Here is a 24683-nt window from a genome sequence, read left to right as displayed (position 1 = left end):
GTATAACACTGTAAGAAACTAATACACATATAAACATTATATACAAAGTATATTACAGATACATATATACACTATACATATATACACACACATATACATACACATATACAAGAGTACATACAAAGTACCTTTCAGAGTCTGGCACACATGACTTCAATTATTAATAACATTGGAATCTCTCAATCACATTTATCTGAAATGTAGCAGTTTGCCTGCCTGGTTGGTATCTCCCTATGATACTAAAGCTTAACAAACAAACAAACAAACAACAACTTTTTCTTTAGATCTTATTGATTTCTAGAGTTTTCTAAAAAAAATAAGAAATAAACCATAGGCATAATACCATTCCTTTTATTTATTTACAAAAATGGAAATAGTTGTGTTACTGTTTTCTGTTTAATAAAAAATTCCCTGAAATTTTTAAAATTTATTATTCAGCATTAATAAAACATTATCACACACCAAGAATTTATTCCCTACTATATTGCAATATGTAGTACATTATATTTACACCAACAAAATAATTTCCTTTCTCCTTAATATAATCACACACACGGAGGTTGATGGAGAGGTAGCTACCAAAGTGGAGGCAAAACTAGTGTCCTGCAAGTGACTGACAAAAAGCTTTAAGAAGAATCATGGTCAGTGAGTAGACACTGAATTCATGATAACGGAGCTGTAGCAAGGTGTGGCCAGGCACATGGGTGGCCTCAGTGGCCTAGGATAACGTCACAGAGGAGATTCTGGAGTATTGGGTCAGACCTCTGCATGGACGTTGAAGTCACCTAGAACTTCTGCAGAAGTGAAATAGCAGGAAGGCTCTAAGCCAAAGTCTTGAGTGAATCCATGCGAATGATCAGGGGGTAAACAGGAGGGAGCAAGGAGAGAAGAGGGTGGCATAGTCACTTAACATCCAAAGAGAATTTGGCACAGGGACGTGGAGGCACTGTCCAGGAACAGCCATGATGAACAGTGAAGACATAGCCTCATCTTTGGGTCTTGAGCTATATGAGGTATGGGAGAATGAGCAGCTTCCTTTCAAAAGAGCGTAAAGGAGAACAGTATTCTAGAGGGAGATCTGGTCTTAGGACAAAGACGTGAGAATATTAGTGAAGAAAGAGATGTAGAGAAGCTTGTTAATCAGGAGAAGTATTGTTTTTTATAGTTCTTTCCCTCGATGACAGAATAAAAAATAAAAGTGAATACATTATTTATGGTTTAGGAGAGAGAGAGAACAGAGAAGTAAGAGTTTGGGTAGAGGAGGGAGGAAGCATAGAGAATGGCAAAGGGGCCCATAAATGGCTAGAGGATACTAGCGGGCATGGCTGGAGTCCTCTTAATGGTGGAACAGGAAGGCCTCAGGTTCCACAAGATGGATGGGCCTGGGTGGCAGGTCAGGAAGTGTTTTTCTTCTTCCTCGTACCCAGGGAAATAGACAAGAGTGCAAGTGAGAATATCTGATGTTAATGAGTAGATGAAACCTAAGACCAAGAAGCCTTGACAGTCCTTTCTAATGTCTGTCTGAGCTGTTACCCATGTTTACCTACAGGACTCCATAATAGTCTCCTGAATTCCTGTCCTCATCCTTCATTGCTCCATCTCTCTCACTACCCTTAGAGGTATCTTCCTATTCAGTAAATCAAATCGTATTACTAAACCTCTCTGCATTCCCTATCCCCCTTCAGGCAGTAGATCCTAAATCAATCATGGGTGCTGAAAACATTTCTATGTTCATTTCTCAGATTGCAGGTTTCTACTTTCTTCAGAGATGTTGTAAATTTGGACCTTGTGCCTGTAATAATATGTCATATGTGGCACTCGACTTCTTTTAAGAGAACTTTTTTTTCCATCCAAGGCATCGCACTGAAGGCTTGCCTTCTCTCCACCTCCCTGGGCCAGACTGCGCAGTGACAGGGTGCTCCTAGACACTGCACTTTATTCAGAGTCCATTCTAACACTCTGGTCTTCTCCTCCTTTTTCCACTTGGGTTTTAGAATCCCTGGCCCCTAACGGCTGCATGTGGACCTGGGGGTTCTGGTTACTCTCACCACTTGAATTTTAAATTTTTTCTTTGTTTGTTAGCACCTGGAGATTTCCTTGTTTTCTTGTCAGTTCTTCTATGTATTCAAAATGAGTTTTCAGAGGCCAGCAACTCTGGGGTGCGGTGGCTCTGGTAGCGCAGCCTAGCCGCCCCCAGAAGGAAGGACAGAGGCAGAGTAGGCAGCACAGAGGGACCACAGCACAGGCGGAACATTTGGAGGAGGGACTGTGGCCATTTCAGGAGCTTCCAGGAAATAATAAAGGACAGTGGGTGCTGAGTGCGAGAGGCCTTGGTGATCCAAGTGAGTGAGTTCAGATACATAAGTCGACCTAATTAGGGGGCTTTTTTAAAAATAAGAAGTTGATTTGGTGCGTGAGAGCAAGTTAATGCCGCTTACTATACAGAGAATTACAGGTGCTGGCCTGCATTGGGATGGAGAGCTCAATATTGAGCAAGACTTATGTTTACCATTTCATTTTGGAGAGCCTAATAAACTATTACAGTTTCTCTAGTGACTTTCAAAAGTTTTGAAGTTTGAAAGAGACATATTTACAATTAATAACAGCATGCACACGGCTAGAACAGAGAACCCCATGATAATGAGTCTGTCCAGTCAAAATGGCCAGCTGAAGGGAGCTATGAAGCTCAGTGGTGGCCTGGGAGGAGGGGGCACTCAGACACAGCAACAGATGAACCAGCTGAAAAACACCAACACGATCAGTAATGGCACTCAGCAGCAAGCAACATGTTACGACCAGCACTATTAAATATGATGACTGGGAAAAGACTTTAAACCCCCCTCCAAAGGATCTAAGAATCACAAACTTCAGATGTGACCTCCACAAAAGGAAATGAGTTTGAGGATTATTGTTCGAAATGGGAGTTACGGATGGGAATATTTAAAATAGGCTGGAAAAAGCTGTCTCCAATCAGGAGGAGAGTATTCCCATTGCTTCATCTGGTAGGGATATTTTAGCTAGAGCAAAAAATTGAACAGGCAAGAGTGGTACCTACCTCATTCTATTACATTAATGGCTAGACCTGGAAGAAGGACAGTATACAAGCAATAGTGATTGTTTGCACAAGTGAACTTGTTTTACAGATCAACCAAATTTGCATCCAGGTCAGCAAACACATGGGGGGGGAGGGGGGAGTATGGCAAAATGATGGCAACCACAAGAGGAACTGATGTACTGGATGACATAATAAGGCTTGATGACATAATGCATGTGGTGATAACTACCCCTGGGAGAATCCTGGATCTTATCAAGAAAGAAGTAGCAAAGGTTGATCCTGTCCAGGGGACAGTATTAGATGAGGCAGATAAGTTGCTATCACAGGATTTTGTGAAGATAATGGAGGATATTATTCTTGTGCCACCTAAAAACAGACAGATTTTATTATATTCCACTATTTTCCCTCTTAGTGTACAGATTTTCATAAATTCCCATTTGTAGGAACCCCATGAGATTAACCTGACGGAGGAACTAACTTCGAAGGGAGTAATCCAGTACTACTCATATGTAACTGAGTGCCAAAAAGTACACTGCCTAAATATACTTTTCTCCAGGCTTCAGATAAACCAATTGATTGTTTCCCGTAACTCCTCTCAGCAAGGTGAATTGCTAGCCAAGAAGAGTTCTCAACTTGGGTTATTCTTGCTTCTATATCTGTGCTAAAATGAGGCAGGAACATCAAAATCATGTGTCTTGGCTTTCCAAAATGGCTTATGCCATAATCTTGTTTGCACTGATTTGTTTACCTGAGGTACTGATATACAAGCTGCGAATGTGCTAACAAACTTTGACTTCCTGAAGCTGGCAGAGAATTATCTCCATCATATTGGAAGATGAGGTTGCTTTGATCATCTTGGCTTAGCCATCGACTAGATCACATATGATGATCCCTTTCCAGCACTGAGGAAAGAGCTGGGAACAGAAATTAAACCTATCCCCAGCAACACTGACAAGAGCCTATATGTGGCAGAAAACCATAGTGAGCCTATAGATGAGAAACCTTAACAAGCATTCTGTGACAAACTGCAAAAGGCTAAATCAGATGTGTGACACATTTGGGGGAGGATGCTCTTCTTTTTGTGGGTTTTTCATCTTTTATTTGAGAATTATGGAGACTTAAAAGACCTCAGACATTTTTTTTTCTTTTTTTAACTGGTAAAGAGAAAAAAGCTAAAAAGAAGAAATTTACCTTTTTTGTTCCACTTGTTTGCACTGTGTGCTGACTGAACATTAGTTGTACTAACTGTTGGCTCTCAAAACATGTTTTCTGAGGAAGAAAGGAGGAGAGAGAAGAGAAGGGGAGAAATCCTATAAGAGGACAGTCTTGATGAACATACAAGTTTGTCTATGATTTCAGAATTCTCCAACAGCTGACTCCTGAGTACATTTCAACTTTTCCCTGATTCCTTATCCATTTTTTAACCTGAATAGCTTACTACTTATTTGTGCAAAGTGCTTTATGCCACGAGATCATTCAAAATGTCATCTTTTAGACACAGCCCAAGGACTCGACAATAGTAATGCTTTCTTTCCTTTTTTCTTTTTTCTTCTTTTGTTTTTATTTTAAAAATTTTGTCTTTGCATTTTGGTTTCAAATTAAAGTTTCCTGCCTTTCTACCCAATACTCAAGCCCAGGGCTGGAAGATGAAAAGTATTGGTAATGTTAAACACCATTTTCTTTGTCTTTTTATGGAGGAGTTGAGATGCAAATGAGTTCATTTGCACTGTAAATATATGTATTTTTTAAAAAATCCCACATAAAAATTTCTTCTGGGCTGAGTAGATGTAACATCATCTCTCCCAAAGGAAAGAACAGTATCATTGCAAGAGTCATATGACAAGGCTCTGTGCTGTATTACGTCTGCCTCCATTAGTAGTTATGGCATTTGATGCGTAGACATGTCAGCCTTGACCCTTTCCCTCTGTGGCAAAGTGTATCCCATAGAAAATTGGGTGTGTATACTTGTACAAACTTTGTAAATAAGTTTTTTTTCTAGGTTTTTATACACATATAATTTTTTTAAATAAAGGTTGCTGGGATTAGGAAGACTGGAGTGATTATGGGAACAGCTAAAGATAAGAGGGGGTCAGTTTTCTGCAACACTAAATTCTAAACAGTACTTTGGTCTCTTATGGTATAAAACAGGCCTCAATAGGGACCCTATGCTGGAAAAGGGGCCCAGGAATCTGGGATTCACTGTTTGCTACCACACTGTCTCATCTAGTACCTTTGAGGAGGAGACCTGCCAGAAAGAGCAAGAAAGCTTCAAAAACCTATAATTCAAGGTGTTATTTTTGAAATGATCTCTGATTTTGCTTCTTCCTCCTTTTTAAAAGTTTGAGGACTTGTTAAGCTCGGCAGAAGGAGACAAAAATTAACTTCCCTGGCAGCGCGAGAATTCAGTTGAGTGTCAGTGTCTGAGCACTATATGCATAAAGCATGGATTTGTGCTTCAGAGTATTAGCCAGTATCAGCTTTGGAAACATTAGCAATTCTGGGGCTTACTTCTGTTGATTACCTCCTATACTCCTTTCATGCTGCAGAAAGCTGCTTGCCACCCTGTTTGTGACAAGAATTATTTGTTATTTTGCATTGTAAATTGCTGGCAAATGCTTTACATTCAATAGTGTTGCTTTAAATTGTGCTCCTGCCAAATTGCCTGGTATTTGGCCTGATCTCCAGGCAAAAGGAGTGAGATGAATCAAAACCAGCGAATTTTTTAAATGGTTTTAATTTCCTTTTAAGCCAGTATATTAAGTCAATCGGAGGCTTTTAGAGTAAAATCAATCAATCATCAATAAAATGTTCTTATCTTTATATTCCATTATTTTTCAAATCCCTAAAATATTACAAGATAAGTTCTGCATATGCTTTCATGCTTAGCTCATCTAGATGAAGAAATCAATTATTAAAAGTTTCTTTTTTAACTCTATCTAGTTGTAAGTAAAAGCTATTTGTGACTCACTCAAAATTCTTGAAGATCAAAATCCTGCAGATGCCTCCTGATCAGATATAGCCCTAACTCTGTAAAAACTGTATCAGGAGCTGCACGATACAAACCCAAAAAAGAATAAGCTCATTTATTTGGTATCCAAGCTACCTAGGTTCTTCCATCCAGTCAATGTTGGCTACTAAATACTGGCCCTAATTAAGGAAGTAACTTTTTCCAGGGAGAGGTGGGGGGAGGGAATGTAAATGGCATCAACATTTGACCAAAAAAATCTTGCCATTGTGCTAATGCAGCTATCTCTCCCCCACCTCTGGCAAGATAAGAGGAACCATTAATTATAGAAGAAAAGCAATAAAGGCTCATTAATGCAATTTTGTATCTCACTAGAGAGTGTAGGTGACCAAAAAACAGTGCATTCCTCTTCACCATCCTCTGACTGTGTCTGCTTGTTGCCACATGCCTGTGGGTCCCTCTTAAAGCACGAACTCTAAGTTGAAAGTATTACTAAAGTACAGACTCTGACGAGGAGCAGTGCTTACACTGTCTGGGCCGCCACTATTGGACAATCTTGTACAAGCAGCTGTCCAGTTTTGGTGCTTGACTCTTGAATAGGAATTGTTAAATGGAGAGGTGCTCTAAGGACTAGGTCAAAGCCTTGTCTCTCTCTTTTTATTTTTAATTCCCCCTCATAATAAGGAGCAATTTTGTTACTACTGGAAATTATTTTCATGTTCTTCCAGTATTGGGCATTTATTTTAAGTAATGATAATATTTTTCCAGTGGTTCATTTGGATGAAAACTCTTCTCTATTTTTAATATTTAAGTAATGTCCAGCTCATGTTTGAGCCTGTGGCTGTATGGCTGCATAATGGGTTGAGGACTACGACACACCATGCCCCTTCTGGGTCTATTTTGTCTTTCTCTTCCCATACATGCCGATGGAGAAACATTCTTGCCTTTTTCTTAGCAATGGAATACATTTATTTCAAAATGATCTTTCACTGGAAGAAGTAAGAGAGAAGGAAACCTAAATATGTCTCTAAACTATTTTCCAGTTGGCCCTGAATCATAGTGCAGGTGGGCCCCAAAAGCTAGGGGATGCAGGGAGGCAATTGGTTATCGATATTTGTTTTCAGAATGAGCTGGAAGCATCTTTCCTTTTCCATGTGCTTTGTGTTCGATACCATCATACTTGGGGTAGAGAACCAGACAACTCAGCACAAAGCCTTTAGTGTAAATTGTAAGAATCAAACCATTTCATTCTGATCAATTGGTTTAATTTTTTTCTTTTTTCTTTCTTTCTTTCTTTTGTTTTTTAATAGGGCTGAGAGGGAGGTTATTATACCCCAAAAGGGAGCGTGACTGCATTAGACTTAGAAGTACATTGGAAGCTCATAACCTCATCAAAAACTGCCTTTAGCCACACCCTTGGCCTTATAGAAGAGTAACAAAAAGGTGAAATAAATTTTTTGGAATTAAGTCGTGTTATTTTTAATTAGTTACTTTTTTTCAGTGTTCTGTGTATCTTAAAAATTGTTATTATGGAGTCATTTTTCTGGAAAAATATCTTTGTCAAGGAAAATATTGGCCTCGTGGAAGCTAAAGTCAGTCACCTTTTTGTCACCAAAGTTAAGTGGACTTTGGTGACCTTGTAGTTCAACTTTATATCCTTAAAGATAATTTTTAAAACTCTCAAAGAAAATCCACTCTCCTACTCTAAAAACTCATCTTTGGGGTAAAGAATTGAGTACCCAGAAATTATAACAGTTCATGAGGCCTGAGGGAGCTAGCCTGGCACTTGGACTCTGCCCCTCCACTCCTGACAGATTCCAACAGAAGTGTATTTAAATTTTCCAATAGACAACACTGGGCTGGCTGAGGGAGGAGGATGGGTTGGGTTATTAAGATACGGGCTACTGCATTTTAACCAATAGTTGTGGGGGAGGGTACCTGGAGAAAACAAAGTCATTCTTCCTTTTTTTGAAACAAAACTAAAACTTGAAGACATTTATTTTGGGGTCAATAAAAATGGGACAGAATTTCAATGTTCCTAGACACGAGGCACCAGTTTCAGAAGTGAACAGCGGGGACTCAAAATTTTGAAAACATTTGGGAAAAGGGAAATTGGTTTTCTGTTAAGTAGCAAATATTCCAGCGGGGCTCTGTTTTTGTAGGGATGTATTATATTTTAAGTACATGCATGGACCGGAGTCTCTGCTGAGGTTGTAAAGGTCAGAAAAGATGGTTGATATAATCTTGATTTTTGTTAATTTATCTCAATAAAAGCCCACTGAAACTCCAAAAAAGAAGAAGAGGAAGACAAAGAAGAAGAAAAGAAGGAGGAGGAGGAGGAGGAGGAGGAGGAGGAGGAGGAGGAGGAGGAGGAGGAGGAGGAGGAGGAGGAGGAGGAGGAGGAGAAGGAGAAGAGAAGAAGAAGAAGAAGAAGAAGAAGAAGAAGAAGAAGAAGAAGAAGAAGAAGAAGAAGAAGAAGAAGAAGAAGAAGAAGAAGAAGAAGAAGAAGAAGAAGAAGAAGAAGAAGAAGAAGAAGAAGAAGAAGAGGAGGAAGAAGAAATGTTTTTATATTTTATGCAGCATTTCCATTGTTTATATTAAAGGAAGGAGTTTCATCTGTTTGGGCCACTAAGTCAAGAAGTGCTATTGTTCCCCATCATTTTAGCATCACATTTTTGACACTTCTCTCTTCATATTTGTTTGTGAGTCTGTCTCCCTTCACAAGTTTCTCTAGGCTTGATACCATGGCTTATTTAACTTGTAGCTCTGGTACCTAATACAAGACATGGAAGATGCTCATTAAATCATTGAATAAGTGGGAGAGTGAGGGAGGGTTAACTGAATATGTGTTAGCCTCAAAGAAACAAACCTTTTTTTTTTTTGAGCCACATGAAAAAAAAAGGGTATTACTGTTTGTTGAATATAGGATAGAGCCAGATCAGTGAACTTAGCTTCGAGGTACAAACAATTCATATCTGACCATATTGCTTATTAAATGCGGCAGCTTCAAGAACTGCAAAAAAAACAAACAATAAATCCTTTAAGGACTGCATCATTTTAAATTTGTGTCTGCAACCAAAGTCAGCCACACCTCCTTGAACGGATCCTAAAATAATTCTTTTCTCAAAAAGTCACAGTATCCTGGCACTTAACAATAACACAAAAGAGCCCAGGCCTGAGCAGCTGTTTGTTTTGATAGGAGCTGAATCAACTCTTTTTTAATGAATACAAAGCTCTCCATAGGTCTAGGGCTTTTATTCAGCTCTTTTCTGAATCTCTCAAAGCTCATCTTATGAAATTTTAGTGAGACCCCTTCCACCCACTCCTCGGCCTGGACATCCCCTTCATTTTGCTGCTCACTATCTTTGACCTCAGACGGAGGGGCCTTGCTGACCAGGGAGCTTGGCTTCCTCTCATTTGCTTTGTATCCCAGCAGCAGAGGTGTTCTGGACTGGTGCCCACACCCATGTACTGGAAACAACACACAATTCTCAAAGGCCAGCCCCTGCCTGATAGGACTTAAATTCTGAGGCAACAACAGCAGCTGAGGCAGAGCAGGGCCTGGAGACCCTCGATCTGTCTCCTGAATCGTGCCAGGCATTTAACCACTCCCTCTGCTACATGAAGAGCAGGCAGGGGAAGAAAGATAGGAGAGTAGGTGGCAGCTCCCTGCTCTGGGGTGAGCAGGCCCTGAACTGCCATGGTGGGTTGGCACTAGGTTGTTAACTGCCACACTCAGACCTCTTTGGGTGACCCTGAAATGCTACTTTCTCAGCCAGGTAGTGGGCAAATGGATACCAAGGCTGTCACTGGCAGAGAATTTGAAAGGTGTAACCAGTACCTTCTGATTGCCACCCGGATCAGACGCACCTGTTTCCACCCACCTGCTCTCCTGGGCCCATTCGCTCAGCTAAACCTGAGATTGTAAAGTAGAAAAGAATGGGTTCCTCTTTGGCAGATTTCAGTACACAAGATGAACAATAATGAATGTACAAGGAGTGATAGAATAGCTCCTACCCCTTCGGTGGCCTATCCTAAGCTCTATGCACAAAGTCAAAAAAATTAAGATGTGTGGCTTTTTCTCTACAATCTCTAGACCTCTCTGAATATTAAGGTGATCTCAGCCTCATGCTTCCTGAGTAATCCAAAGGGAGGAGATAATTTCTGGCAATATATAAGCTACTCACTCTGGAACCAGTTAAATCCAGTGGTTAATGTTTATGTTTCTGCCAGCCATGGTCTGAGTGACGTAAGGAGCTGTGTCTTTACTCACTTTTGTATGCCAGAAATTGATATAGTAGCTATCAGATAGTGTGCTTGACAAACACCTGAAACTCATATCCTCAGAATTGAGTTTGGAACTGACATTGGGCTTTCATGGAAGGTGGAGCCCCCTTTAGGGCCGTCCATCCTGAAGTGGCTCATCCTAGAGCACTGGGAAACAGAGTCTCCTCCTTACTGCCACAGGTCAACCAGGAATGCTGGAGGGCAAGCCTACTGCAGGAACCAGACCCGTGACTCAGCTGGAAGCATTTATTTATTCATTCACTACATGTTAACAAAGTACCTATGCTGGTCTAGGGACACCATGGGCTCTGGAGCAGGTGTTGCCACCTTGTTTTGACTATGGTAATTTTATTAACATTTTAGCTATGTCTGCATTTCTCCTCTTTTAAAGAAAATTATCTATCCTCGTTTCTTTGTGTTTTTGGAAAATTTCAGAACTAATTTTCACATTACAAAATAATGTCATTGTGAAACTTAATGGAAATACCTTAAACTTACCTATTATTTAGGGAAGAATTACATTTTTAAAATAATGTCTTTCCTTCAGGAATAAAACTTACTGCACTTTTGTTCCTTTAATATATCTGGATAAGGTTTTATAGTATTTTTTACATAGATCCTAAATATTTCTATTTTAGTTTATTCAAAGCTATTTTGTATATTTTTTATTAGTTTGAATAAATATTTTTTTAAACGCTATTTGGTTTTTTGAAATGTCCAAAAGAGTCATTGAGGCTTTTGTGGTAGTGGTATTGGTACTTATTTATTTTGTTTAAGCCAACTTTTTGTGTGGCTTATTAGTTTGAATAGATTTTTAGTAGATTCTCTTGGTTTTCCAAAAAGAAAAATTATTCATCACCTGAAAATGACAACTTTGTCTTACTGCCATCAACTATCTCTCTTTTTTAGTGATTGTTTTATTGCTTTGGATAGAACTTCTAAAACATATTGTATAATTGTGGTGATGGCCATTGTGTACCTGATTCCAATAAAAACTCCTCTGGTGTTTCATCATTGCATGCAATCTTCAAAGGGTTAAAACATATACTTTTTTCTCATGTCAAGAATTACTTTCTTTTCAATGTGCTAATATTGATATTTGATTTTATTTAATACATTTTTATTATAATTCTTATATGACTTTTTCCTCTGGCTTATTTGTGTAATATGTTTTAAAAGTAACTTTCATGATATAACTTCATCCTTTCTTTCATTCTTTAGAAAAAATACAACTTGGCCAAGGAACATGATTTTTTGATGTAGTATCAAATTCAAATTCCTAATTTTGTGTGTGTGTGTGATTGTACAATAGGAAAATGGTTTGTATTTTTCTTGTGCTATGGTTGTCAAGATTTAGAATCAGGGTTATGATAGCTTTATAAAACTAATTAGGAAGCTTTGGATCTTCTTCTATTCTTTCAAACAGTTTACAAAGTAGGAGAATTATCTGTTCTTCAAAGTTGGAAAAAATTGCTCATAAAAACATTTGAACCAGAGCCTTTTTTGGAAGTAACCCTTTAACAATACTTTCAATTTCTTCCGCGAGTTATTTTTCCTATTCAGGTTGTCTGCTTCATTCTAACTCAATTTTGGCCATTTATACTTTCTTAGAAAATCATCAATTTCATTAACGTTTTCAAATGTATTGGCTTAGAAAAGTACATTGTATTCTCATAATGTTTTTAAACTCTCTTATCTACAGTATCATTCCCTTGCAACTAATTTTGTACACTTGTTTTTCTTATTTTTTGTTTTTAATTAGACTTGTAGAGTTTGTTTATATTGTTGGTTATTTATGATACTAAGGTCCAATTTCTTCTCTTCTCTAATGAATTCCTTTTTTTTCTTCATTGTTTCTTCATTTCTGTTTTCCTGATGCTATTTTACTATTTTCACATATCTTAGTTGAATGTTTAATTATTTTATATTTATCTTGTCTTGATAACAATAAGAACATATAAGACTATGAAACTGCTCCCGAATGTAACTGTAGCAACATCCCGTAGTTTTTCCTAGGCAGCTTTCTCATTGATATTTCAAAGTAGTTCAGAATTATATTTTTCACTTTCTAAGTACAAAAGTTATTTGTATAGTATTTTGTCTTAATTTTATAAGATTGAGTGGGTTTATTTTATTTAAACTGGCATTAGTAATTTATAGTTTTTGTTTTCATCATAGTATGTTTAAATCATGTTATTATACAATTTCTGCTTTGGGGAATATACATACTAAGTTGATTTTTAAAATATGTGATCAGTTTGTATTAATATATTATGGCCATTTTAAAATAAAGTGGATTCCATTTTTAGGGCTCAAGTTTCATATATGTCTATTATATTATTAGTTTTTGTACTTAAATTTATTATAACCTTATTTGTGACTTCCAATATCTATTAAAGACTAAGAATAATATGTTAAAGTATATTATTGTGTTCCATAGTGGCTTCACTGCTTTGCTATCCCACCAACAGTATATGAGAATTCTCTTTTCAGCAAATCCTAACACTTGTTTTTTGATTTATTGATGATAGCCATTCCAACAGGTGTGAGCTGATATCTCATTGTGGTTTTAATTTGTATTTCTCTGCTGATTAGTGACCTTCAGCATCTTTTCATATGTCTATTGGCCATCTGTATGTCCTCTTTGGAGAAATGTCTGTTCAGGTCCTCTCTCACTTTTAATTGGATTGTTTGAGATTTTTGATGTTAAGTTTATGCGTTCTTTATAAATTTCAGATATTAACCCCTCATGGGGTGTATCATTGGCGAATACCTTCTGTAAGTCGGTAAATTTTCTTTTTGTTGATTTCCTTTGCTGTGCAAGAACTTAGTTTGATGTAGTCCTATTTATTTCTTCCTTGTTTCCCTTGTCCAAGGAGATGTGTCAGAAAAAAATATTACAAAAGCAATGTCAGAGAGTTTATTTCCTATTTCTTTTTTCTAGGAGTTTTGGACCTTACATTAAAGTCTTTAATCCATTTTGAGTTTATTCTATATGATGTAAGAAGGTGGCCTAGTTTCTTTCTTTCTTTCTTTCTTTCTTTCTTTCTTTCTTTCTTTCTCCTTCTTTCTTTCTTTCTTCCTCTTTTCTTTTTATTTCTCTCTCTCTTTCTTTCTCTCTCTCTTTCTTTCTCTCTCTCTTTCTTTCTCCTTCCTTCCTTCCTTCCTTCCTTCCTTCCTTCCTTCCTTCTTCCTTCCTTCCTTTCTTTCTTTCTTTCTTTCTTTCTTTCTTTCTTTCTTTCTTTCTTTCTTTTTTTCGCATGTATCTCTCCAGTTTTCCCCATACCATTTATTTAATAGACTAGTTTTACCCACTGTATATTCTTGTCTCCATTGTCATAGGTAAATTGACCATATAGACATGGGTTTATTTCTGGGCTCTCTATACCAGGAGTCCCCAACCCTCAGGCCATGGACTGGTACTAGTCCAAGGCCTATTAGGAACAAGGCTGCACAGCAGGAGGTCAGTGGCAGGCAAGCAAGTGAAGCTTCATCTGATTTTTTTCCCACAGCTAGCATTACCACCTCACCTCCACCTCAGATCATCAGGCATTATTTTCTCACAGGAGCACCAGTCCCTGGTGCCAAAAAGGTTGGGAACTGCTGCTATATACTATTCCCTTGAGCTATGTGTCTGTTTTTATGCCAGTACTATACCATTTTGATTATTATAGCTTTGCAGTATAGTTTGATATCAGGTAGCATGATACTTCCAACTTTGTTCTTCTTTCTCAAGATTGTTGTGGCTATTTGGGGTCTTCTATGGTTCCATGTAAATTTTAGGATGTTTTTGTTCTAGTTCTGTGAAAAATACCATTGATGTTTTGATAGAAACTGCATTGAATCTATAGATTGCTTTAGGCAGTATGGACATTTTAATGATGTTAATTCTCTCTATCTTTGAGCACAGTATATGCTTCCATATATTTGTATCTTCTTTAATTTATTTCTTTAATGTCTTATAATTTTCTGAGAATAAGTCTTTTACTTCTCTGGTTAAATTTATTTCTAGGTTATTTCTTTGCTGTAATTGTAAATGAGATTGTTTTTCTTAATTTCTTTTTTTGATAGTTTGGTATTGGTGTATAAAAATGCAACCGATTTTCGATTATTAATTTGTATCCTGTTGCTTTATTGAACAGTATGGAGGTTCCTCAAAAAATTAAAAATAGACTACCTTATGTCCTAGTAATTACACTCATTTGAAAAGATATATGCATCCCTATGTTCATTTCAGCATTATTTACAATAGTCAGGCTTTGGAAGCAACCTAAGTACCCATTGATAGGTAATTGGATAAAGAAGGTACATATATACAATGGAATATTACTCAACCATAAAAAAAAAATCTTACCATTTGTAACAACGTGGATGAAGCTAGAGTGTATTATGCTAAGTAAAATAAGTCAGGTAGAGAAAGACAAATACCACATGATTTCACTTATATATGGAATCCAGAGAACAAAACAAATGAACAAACAAAACAGAAACAGACTCAGACATAGGATATTTTGATGATTGCCAGATAAAAAGGGAGTTTGGGAGAATGGGTAAGAAAGGGGAAGGGATTAAGAAGTAAAAATTGGTAGTTACAAAATAGTCACAAGGATATACAGTACAGCATAGGAAATGTAGTCGATAAGATTGTAATAACTATGTATGGTGTGAGGTGGACACTAGACTTATCGGGGGGAATCACCTCATAAATTATATAAATGTCTATCCACTATGCTGTACAACTGAAACTAATATTAAATAATATAAATGTCAACTGTAATTGAAAAATTAAAAAAAGAGAAAACCCGCTTCAAATAAAAAAAATAAAGTTTATTATCATGTTTCTATTTATTTCTCATTGTATTTTTAGTTGGTGTTTTTTATGCACTTTGAAGTAATATTTTCAGTTGTATGTATAAATTATATTTTCATTGTGGAGCATGCCTTTGAAATATAGCATGACATAATACAATTGTCTTTTTTTCTGTGTAAAATATTGTCTTTTATTTTACTTTAATATAAATATTTTTGCTCATCTTTCCTTGAGTGTCAGTTTATGGGTAAACCTTTATCAATTTTACTTTTAGTTCTTCAGATCAATTTCAGTTAAGATATGTTATCTTTAAATAAACAGATTAATAGTACCTTCTTATAGCTGTTTAAATAATTAAATAAGATAATACAATTAAAATAATTAGTGTAATATTTGGCACATAGAAAATGCTCATAAAGCACCAACTAATAATAGTATTAAACAGCATGCATTAAATTTTTAAAACAAAAATCATAATTTAAGAATTATAATTAAAAACTATATAACTTATTTGTTTATATTGTCACATGTATTTTAGGCATTATTCTTGACATTTTATTTTGTATTTTCTATTTTTTGTATGTCCTTCTTTGCTCTTTCCTTGTTTGCTCACTTTACTTTCTCATGAGTGGGTCAGGCATTGCTATGGATTCTGTAGTGAGTAAAAGTATGCTTGATCTGGCCTCAAGGGGTTTACATTCCAGCAGGCATAAGTGCTTTGATGTGTGTTATTAAGGTAAAATCACAGACAGCTACCATCTTGAATTAACATAAACATCGGCAAAGCACTTTTCATACATTATGTCCTATGAGAAAAATTATAGTGGTATAAGAGGTGTCCTTTGATAGTATATGATTAAAGGCCGAATGGTTAATTCCTGCATAATCAACATTTCTTGCATAAAATGTCACAGACAATTTGCACTGGATTCTCTCATACTGAAAATACAGAGGAATGTTGCCTTCTGATGGGATTCAACATTTTCAGGGGAGAAAATCGATGGAACCCTACTTATTAGGTAAAATATCCAAGATCCCAGGCTGTAACTTTATCATACTAGAGAGAGAAGAAAAAATACCCTAATAAGTTACTAGATATTCAATAACATGTATTGTGTATCTTCTATGTGCTAAGTACTATGTGCTAAGTAATACAAGTATAATGAAAATAAATCATGGTTTCTGACTCAAGAAATTGCCTATGTGAAAAGCACTATAAGGATGAACATAGACAATGGAGGATTCAAAAATTGGACAACAGGTTGGGGGAAATAATAATTTTCTCCAAATATTGAAATGCAGAAAATCTACAAGATCTTTTCCCTGTCAGAACCATCTAAAGATGGAATGAGTTTTCTCATGAGAAAATAGATTTTTCCCCACCAGTTCTATAAACTGGTCCTTCAACTTCTTTATCTCATCTATACATCAATTCTAGATACTCCATGTGCATGACTTTTTAAAGTGTTTGCTGTAGGAATTTTCAAAGATTAAGAAAGGTACTGAAAATCATATTAAATCATAAATCATTAAATCATATTAAATGATATAATAATTACCAATATACACAATCCACAATTTTATTAAATGTTAACATTTTTAAAAAATCTGCTTTAGATCTCTTTAATAGATAAAATTTTAAAGATACACTAGAAGCCACTTTTGTCTCCTACTGATCCATTTTCCTTCAGAGTTTGCACTGCAAACATCAGCTGAAGCTGAATCATTCCCTTCCATGGTCTTATCTATTTACTGAATACCTACATCTGATTTTTTTGTGTGTGTTAAAATCCATGCTTTCTTGCTCAAAACTCCTCAGTGGCTCCCCACTGCCTATCCCAGTAGTTCTCAGGTCATATTAATCGTCTAAATCCCCTTTGGAGTTGCAAAATTATATAAAGAGATTCCAGGATTGTCTTTGTGGACTTGCCAGTTTTTCAGGCTTTTTTGACCTTGGAACTGTTGACACTTGGGGCTGCACAGTTCTTTATTGCAGGGCCTATCCTGTGCATTGTAGAATATTTAACAGCATTGCTGGCCTCTACTCACTAGATGTCAGTAGCACTCATTCCCTCCCCAGTTATAACAACCAAAAATATCTTCAGAAATTGCTATGTTAACCTTGTCTTTCAGTTTCTATAGTTCTGATGCTTTGACATCTGGGGTCATTCTGACTCTGGAGGGACTGTCCCTCCCAAGGTTAGCCAATTCCTAGAGATAGTAAGTAACTTGTCCACAAACATGCTTTCTGATTACAAACCTACCAAACTAGTGCATGCACTCCAACCACCTCCTTAATAGAGGTCTTACACTCAGGGCCACCATGCACTTGCCATAAATATTCCAGGGCCAAGTACCAGACAACTAGGGACAGCCCTTGTGCCCCTAAGCCTGCTGAAATTATTTAAACTAGCCAATCCTAAACCAGCATGACCTACCTCACCTATTTCTTCTCATGGAAACCAATAAGGATTCATGCTCACAATTCTCCCTTCTTCTGGCTCCTGACCAACCCTCGTGCTTCCTTCCGTGGCCCTTCCTGTGTGTCATGTCCCTTCCTCTTGGGAACTGTGGGTAATAATAAACCATGTTTTCTTTAACAGTCATTTCTTGATATGTTGGCCTTACTACACTTCAAATTTTTCATTAATGCATTGCAGTATTTTTAAAGCAATCGATAAGTGTCTTCTGTTGCAAAATTGCCCCAGGTCAAACATGCCTAGATCAACCTAATGTTAAGGGGGGAAATTTTTCAAATGGCCAACTTCTGCTTGCTCATTTAATATTTAACCAGGGTATAGTTCTAGGAGTTATCCTGTGCAAAGATATGCTAATGGCTAACTCCTGCTTCTGCAAACCTGCTTGCTTGTTTAATGTAATTGTAGGCTTTATTAGCAACCTCCTCTGAAAGCTCCAGGCTGATTCTCTAGTGGGGAGAATCAATCGCCGGCCAGCTAATAAAGGCTCACAATTTATCTAAATTGGCTCCATGGGTCTTAAATTTGATTGCGCCATAACACTAAAGCCTAAACATCGGTATTTTTCAAAAAATTATCTAGGTAATGTGAGATCAACAAGTTTGGGGAATAGTAACCTTTAGACCTTATGCACAAAGACTTGAACCTGTCATTCAAGACTATATGATCCAACCCATAGTGCACGAATTATTTCTCTCTTGAATAACACTTTGTCGTTTTAGGCTCTTATTCTGCTGCATGGTCCTTGGCTACATGCTGATCCCTCTCACTTCCAAACCTTTGTTCCAAATGCAGACAGGCTTTTCTAATGACCTCTCAGACTTCCAATCTCATACATATTTTTAAAAATAATCAATGTTTGTTTATTGAAGGAATGAACTAACCATTTCTTAATCATGACACATCAGAAACTGCTATAACACTTCTTTGGTGCCATAATGATGCTTTACAACCCCACATGTAAATATGAGGTAGTAATCAACTTTGTATTCTAACACATGTCAAGGCACTTCTCACAGTTTAATTTTATTTCTGTTTCCATGCTTGTTTGATTCTTGTCTCTCTCTTGCACTAGACTGAAGGCTTCACAAGGTCAAAAATCAAGTCTATTGTTGCTCATCATAATATTTGCATTTCTTAACATAGTGTCTGGCAATAAACGGTTGGTGAATAAATGAATAATTGATTAATTAATCAGCCACCTACTTACTACTTTAACTCACGTTTTCAATTTTATGTCATACTCCTGCAGATCATTTCTTTGTTTCCCTGTTTCCTTCCAAACTTATGAAAATGGTTATATTTAAACAGTACATATTGAAACAATAAATGATAACCATTATCTGAATTACATTAATGTTATCAGTTGTACTTTACAGAGACTGGGCTACAGATGCCAAGTATTCATTTGTTTTATTTTTTTAAATGGGCAAACTCCCTTTGAACAACAACAAAAAAACAATTTCATTTTAAAAAGAAATATGTTATTTATGGCAATTATGTCATCGCTTATCCAGAAGGGACAGATTTAGGTAAAACAGAGCATTTGTTTCCAAAACCCAAAACTAGTCTTGCATCTGATAAATGTCATTGTTATAAAGATACTTCCAAAAATTAAATAAAATTAGCAGAAAGTGATCTCTGTCATTTTTATTTTTGTTTCATATGCCGAGATGCTCTGTAGCCTGAAGGAAAAAAACAAATATGTTTTCCCATCTCGATCTTTTCCCACCTTGGCATCTTCATTTCTTATTTACATAAAGAAAAACGCCCTCTCAAATGCTAGAATTTTTTCTATCTGAGTGAAAATTCTGTGTGTGCTTTAAAATTGCTTACTCGACAGCTCACTGTGAGACTCCCACTTCCAAGCCTCGCCCGTGAAACAGGTGGTGCCTCTGAGTTCCTTGTAGACCCTGCATAACTCAGAGGGGGCTTCTGAGAGTTTAGGGCAAGTGTAATTATTAGGTTTATTCCCAAAAGCCTCCTAAATGTGTGGTTCACCTCCATTGTTTTAATACAGTTCAGACCTAATTATTTCCTAAATTTTGAATTTAATTTGTGTCAAAAGTGCTTGAAGCCTGTAGGCATTATAGAATGTGGCTAGCCTCCCCTCTCAGAGAATAAATATGATCCATCTTGATAGCTCTTGAGTGTCAAAAGGATTTTTCGACGATAGTTTGTATAATAACTGCCAGACTGAGATCCCCCCCCCCAAAACTCTATGTTCCTTCTTAGATATATAAACCTTCAAACTTCCTTGAGAAAATAGATCTGCACTTCAAAATTTATATTCCAAGGTTGGAAAACAAAAGCACACTGGCTGTTTCTCAAAACAGAAGAGACTTTTTCGAAATGGTTCCAGAGGTAATGGCTATTCCAAGAGCCAAGATAAAAACTGACAATGTCTTTGCCACACCATCTGCACAAAGGAGCAGGTTACTCCAGACAGCAAGATCATCCCAAGTCCATTCACTCATCTTTGCCCTTTCTTGCTTTCCTGCTTCTTGGTCCACGCCCCCCCTCCCCATGGTTACCTCTACTCCAAAAGTCTCGTTCCCTTCTCTCCCTATGACACCATCCCATTTCCTTACCTTGTGTTTCTCTGTCTCAATCTCTCCCACTCTCTTCCCTTTGCCACCCCCCTCTTCTTTCTGAACCCTGTAATGAATCTTTTTTCTTCTTTTCTTCTCTCCTAACTTAGAACTGCCTGCATCCTTGTTTAAGATTTGAATCTGATATAGATCCCTACAAAATTAGATCCACTATAAATAGATACACAGAGGCATCTCAGAGCCAAAGTTAGAGGAATCCAACTCCCTGTGTCATGATAGTCGAAGCTTTTTCATTGTTAATAATGGCTACTTAAAAACCTGAGAATGGTCTACAGCTGTGCTACCCTGAACAAGCCAGATCCCATCTGCTCTTGAAAGCTAAGCAGGGTCGGGCCTGGTTCATACTTGGATGGGAGACCACCTAGGAAGACCAGGTGCTGTAGGCATTCAAACAAAATAAAAAATAAGGGATTGTAAACTGACAAGGTCCTTGCAATCTGTGAGATCAACCAAAATTTGCCTCGCCAAAACAAAACAAAACTGATAATGAATGTACCATGTTTTGGAAACTCTCTGATAATGGGACTTACCAGGCTCTGAGAACCAAGATGCAACCACCCATCAGCCCATTGGTCTCCGGTGAACCCCTCCTGAACTTGCTGCAATGGGAATTGGTTTCTTCAGAGAACACATGAGGCAAACAGCATACTTATTCTCAACTAGTGAAGCAGAGATGGCAGTCCAAGCACCAGGTTTGGTTTAAGAACCAATGGATTAAATAGAGAAAGAGTGGAAGGAAAGAGCCAGCAATGGGGTTTCAAGCCCAGACCTGCCCAGCCAAGAAGAAGTGACTCACATACCCAGAAGCTCCACAATTGAATTGAGATCCTGTTTTCTTCGGGCTCTCAGATCCCCATGGCACCCTCTGTGGGGCTGCTCAGGACCCTGTATCCGTAACCGAGGCTGGTCTTTTCAGCCATACTCTTATGACCTGGAGAGGCTGATGGACATATTCCTGCTTCATCTCATCTTTTTAGGACACAGTCCAAGTCCTAGAAGCCTATAGATGTTTTGAAGAGGTGGAGAGTCTCAGCACCTTCACAAGTCTTTATCAATATCACTGCCTACTGACCACCAGCTGGAAAGAGAAAGCCTTTCTGTCTTGTTAAGGCTATTGATGCCTACAACACAGCAACAATTTGGAATTTCAGAAGACTCCAAGATGACTAATCCCATAGATTTCAAAAATCATTGGTCTAGGTCATACCAGAAGTTATAGAGGATCACTCTACTTTCTTTTCACTTGTCTCTATTTTCCTTCGTGTGTTTCCTTATCTAAATTTATGGGTCAGAGGCATTTCTGTTTCTCTTGGTAGAAAAAATGCTACAGAAATCAAAGCACTTTGGACAGAATCTGATGATATTTTTTTCTATAACAACAATAAAAAAAATTCTGAATATATGTAAGTAGAGGGATGTAAGTTTACAAATAACATTAGCTTTTGCTCCTCAATCAATTTACATGTGATTCAGAATCATTAGGATATACAGGATGCTGTACTATAATAGAAATGACTGTTCTTAGGAGTGTATTCTGTAGTTTTCCAAAGATAGCTTACATCCAAAGATCAGTTTATTAAAAGCTCATAAATGAACAAATGTATACACATGTTTTGTTGATAGATAAAATTTTTAAAAAATAGCTTTAAGGCATAATTGAAATATAATAAATTGTCCATATGTCAAGTGTAGAATTGGGTAAGTTTTGACATGTGTTTAGAATGTAAAACCACATCACAATACAGATAGTGAACATATCTGTCACCGGCAAAGTTTTTATTTTGTTTTGTTTTTACATTTTAGAGATTTTAGTTTTTGGAGCAGGTTTAGGTTCACAACATAATTGAGCAGAAAGTACAGAGATTTTCCATATACTCCCCATTCCCTCACATGTACAGCCTCCTCCATGATCAATATTACTCACCAGAGAGGTGCAATTTTTACAACTGATTACTCTACATTAAGAAATTATTATCATCTAAAGATCATAGTTTACCTTAGGGTTTACTCTTGCTTTTTTATATTTAATGGGTTTGAATCAATGTATAATGACATGTATCTACCAGTATAGTATCATCCAGAGTAGTTCAACTGCCTTAAAAATCCTCTGTGAGGATGATTAGGCAGACCATGGGTTATTTTTCTTTTTAATTTTTGTTTTATTCTGCATTAATAAAGTTGTACCAATATCGTTGGATAGACTGCAAAAATAGAAAAAAAGACCTGAATCCAAATCTGCTTACTTCTGAAGTTCATTGATGATTTGTCAGCTTCTCCCTTTCTTTCTTGTTCTCTTAATAATTGTTTTACTTTCTAATGTAATATATAGGTTTTTTCTTTATTTTTCCTAGTGGCACCCTGAATGGTGTAGATCATAAGCAACAATTAAAATATTTTTTGGCAGTGTGAATTCAATCTGATTTCAGGAACCCCAAACCCTGATAACCAAGCAGAGTGTTAATGTATGTGAAAGACAAATCCTATCATTGGGTAATAAACTCCATTATCCATGTTTTTTTCCCTCCCTTAATGGCCTTCTTTCAATTTCTTGAACATGTCAGGCATTTTCCTCCTTTAAGATCTATGCATTTCCTTTCTCCTCAGTTTTAGGAGTCTTTCCTCCCTATTCTTTGCCTGGATATACTTTTATAATCTTTCACATCTGAAATTAAATGTAATGTCCTTCTCATAATCACCCTGACTAAACTGCCTCCCTGTTATTCTATCATATAATATTGTGTTCTAGCCTCTAGATTTGGACTGTCCGATAAGTGGCCACTAGCTGCATGTGAGTATTGAAGTTTAAATGAATTAAATCTAATTAAAATTTTAAATTCAGTTCATTACCCACAATACCTACATTTATAGTGCACAATAGCCCCATGTAGCTAGTGGCTGCTATATTAAACAATGCAGATATAGAACATTTCCAGCATCACAGAAGTTACTACTGTGGAACACTGCATCAAGAATATTTCCAATTTTATATTAATTCGCATGGGAGTTTTGATTGGTCATTTGATGTTTGTCTCCCTTTGTACTGTATACTTTATGAGTATAAGAATTTTAAAATATTGTTCAGTGCTTTGGTGCAAAGTAGGAGCTCAACAATTATTTTTGAATGAAAGAATGGCATGAGTTAAGTTCAAAATTAGTAGATTGAAAGAATACACAAGGGAAAACACAAGTGCGGATGAAAAAGCAATGTCCTCATAGTTCCAGTTCTAGCTGTCTAAAAAAGTTAAAGTACAATAGGAAAAAAAAATTTGTATTGGGATTTTCCAGTTACCTTGGAGTGAAATCATTTCTGTTTCACTTTACTTCCTAAAATCAATTGAAGGCCATAAGATGAATGGACAAACATAGAAGAGAAAGTACCATCTTCGAAGAAATTGAGAAGCACTTGAACTGGAAACCTCAAACCATGAAATACAGTGCTAAAGAGTAAGGTTGGAATGAATTGATGGCAGATGTCAAGAGCTGAACATACTCCATTGCATGGCACAGCATACTCCAACTGTATTTCCATCACCTTAAAAAGATCAGCCAACATCCCTTTACTGGAGCATCTGAGTGCAGGGGCATGCTTGGTTACTAGGAACATCCCCTAGTCCTATTCCATGATAGAGAGTGCCAGCGGAAACTGGGCCTTAAACATAAATACATTAACTTTGTGGAAAGCCAGGGGTCTGTATGGCAAGGTAGAGAGGTAGGAATCACTCTCTATTCTGAAATGAAATACATACAAAATCCTCTTCTAAACTAATCGCATGCACGTGTGCGCGTGGTAAATATGTAGTCGTTATCGGTGTGAGGGGAAAATGAGCTCTTAATAGAGACCCACACCAGCGGTGGAGGAAAAATGCGTCATACCCTGTATAATGTCCTCCTGTACTCCTCATCCAAATTTAAACAGACACTTAACCTAGAAAAAACTGCACCCATTTAAAGATAAGAAATAATCACAAAAGAACCAACATGAGAAATAGGCATGGATATAATCAAATAGAAGGGAGAAAGAAGTATGCCAAACAAAAGCCAGATAAGGAATATCTATATCAGAAAAATTACTTTGCAAAGTAGAAAAACAGTACAAACAAACACTTATCCACAAAGTTAAATAATATTTTTTATTAAAAATAAATAAATAAATAAAACAGCATGTAGTATTCCCCCCACCCAAGTACTAACCAGGCCTGGCCCTGCTTAGCTTCCAAGGTCGGACAGGATCAGGCACACTTAGGGTAGTATGGCCATAAACAGTTAGAGAATTTTTAATGATGTCTATGATTCTCAGAGCTCAAAGAAGCAATATAGGATCAAAGAAGACATGATAAGGCAATGGAAAGAAATAATGTGAGCTGAAAGAACTCCAGAGAAAATGTGGAAGAGAAAGAAAGCCATTTCAAAACCTAAAGCACAGTAGAATTGGCAAAAATTAAAATAAATATTATATGAGACACAGAGACATGAAAGG

At 36.9% G+C, this 24683-nt stretch overlaps 2 pseudogenes; both read left to right on the top strand.

Moving 5' to 3' along the window:
- Positions 1 to 746: 746 nt before the first annotated feature.
- On the top strand, positions 747 to 4964 carry LOC107517405 (annotated as a pseudogene).
- A 15509-nt stretch (positions 4965 to 20473) lies between these two features.
- On the top strand, positions 20474 to 20592 carry LOC118604912 (annotated as a pseudogene).
- The last annotated feature ends 4091 nt before the right edge of the window (positions 20593 to 24683 follow it).

The sequence above is a fragment of the Rousettus aegyptiacus genome, unplaced genomic scaffold (assembly GCF_014176215.1).
Source record: "Rousettus aegyptiacus isolate mRouAeg1 unplaced genomic scaffold, mRouAeg1.p scaffold_m13_p_6, whole genome shotgun sequence".
Lineage (NCBI taxonomy): Eukaryota > Metazoa > Chordata > Mammalia > Chiroptera > Pteropodidae > Rousettus > Rousettus aegyptiacus.
The sequence above is the reverse complement of the archived record's forward strand: the minus strand, read 5'-3'. Positions and strand labels throughout refer to the sequence as shown.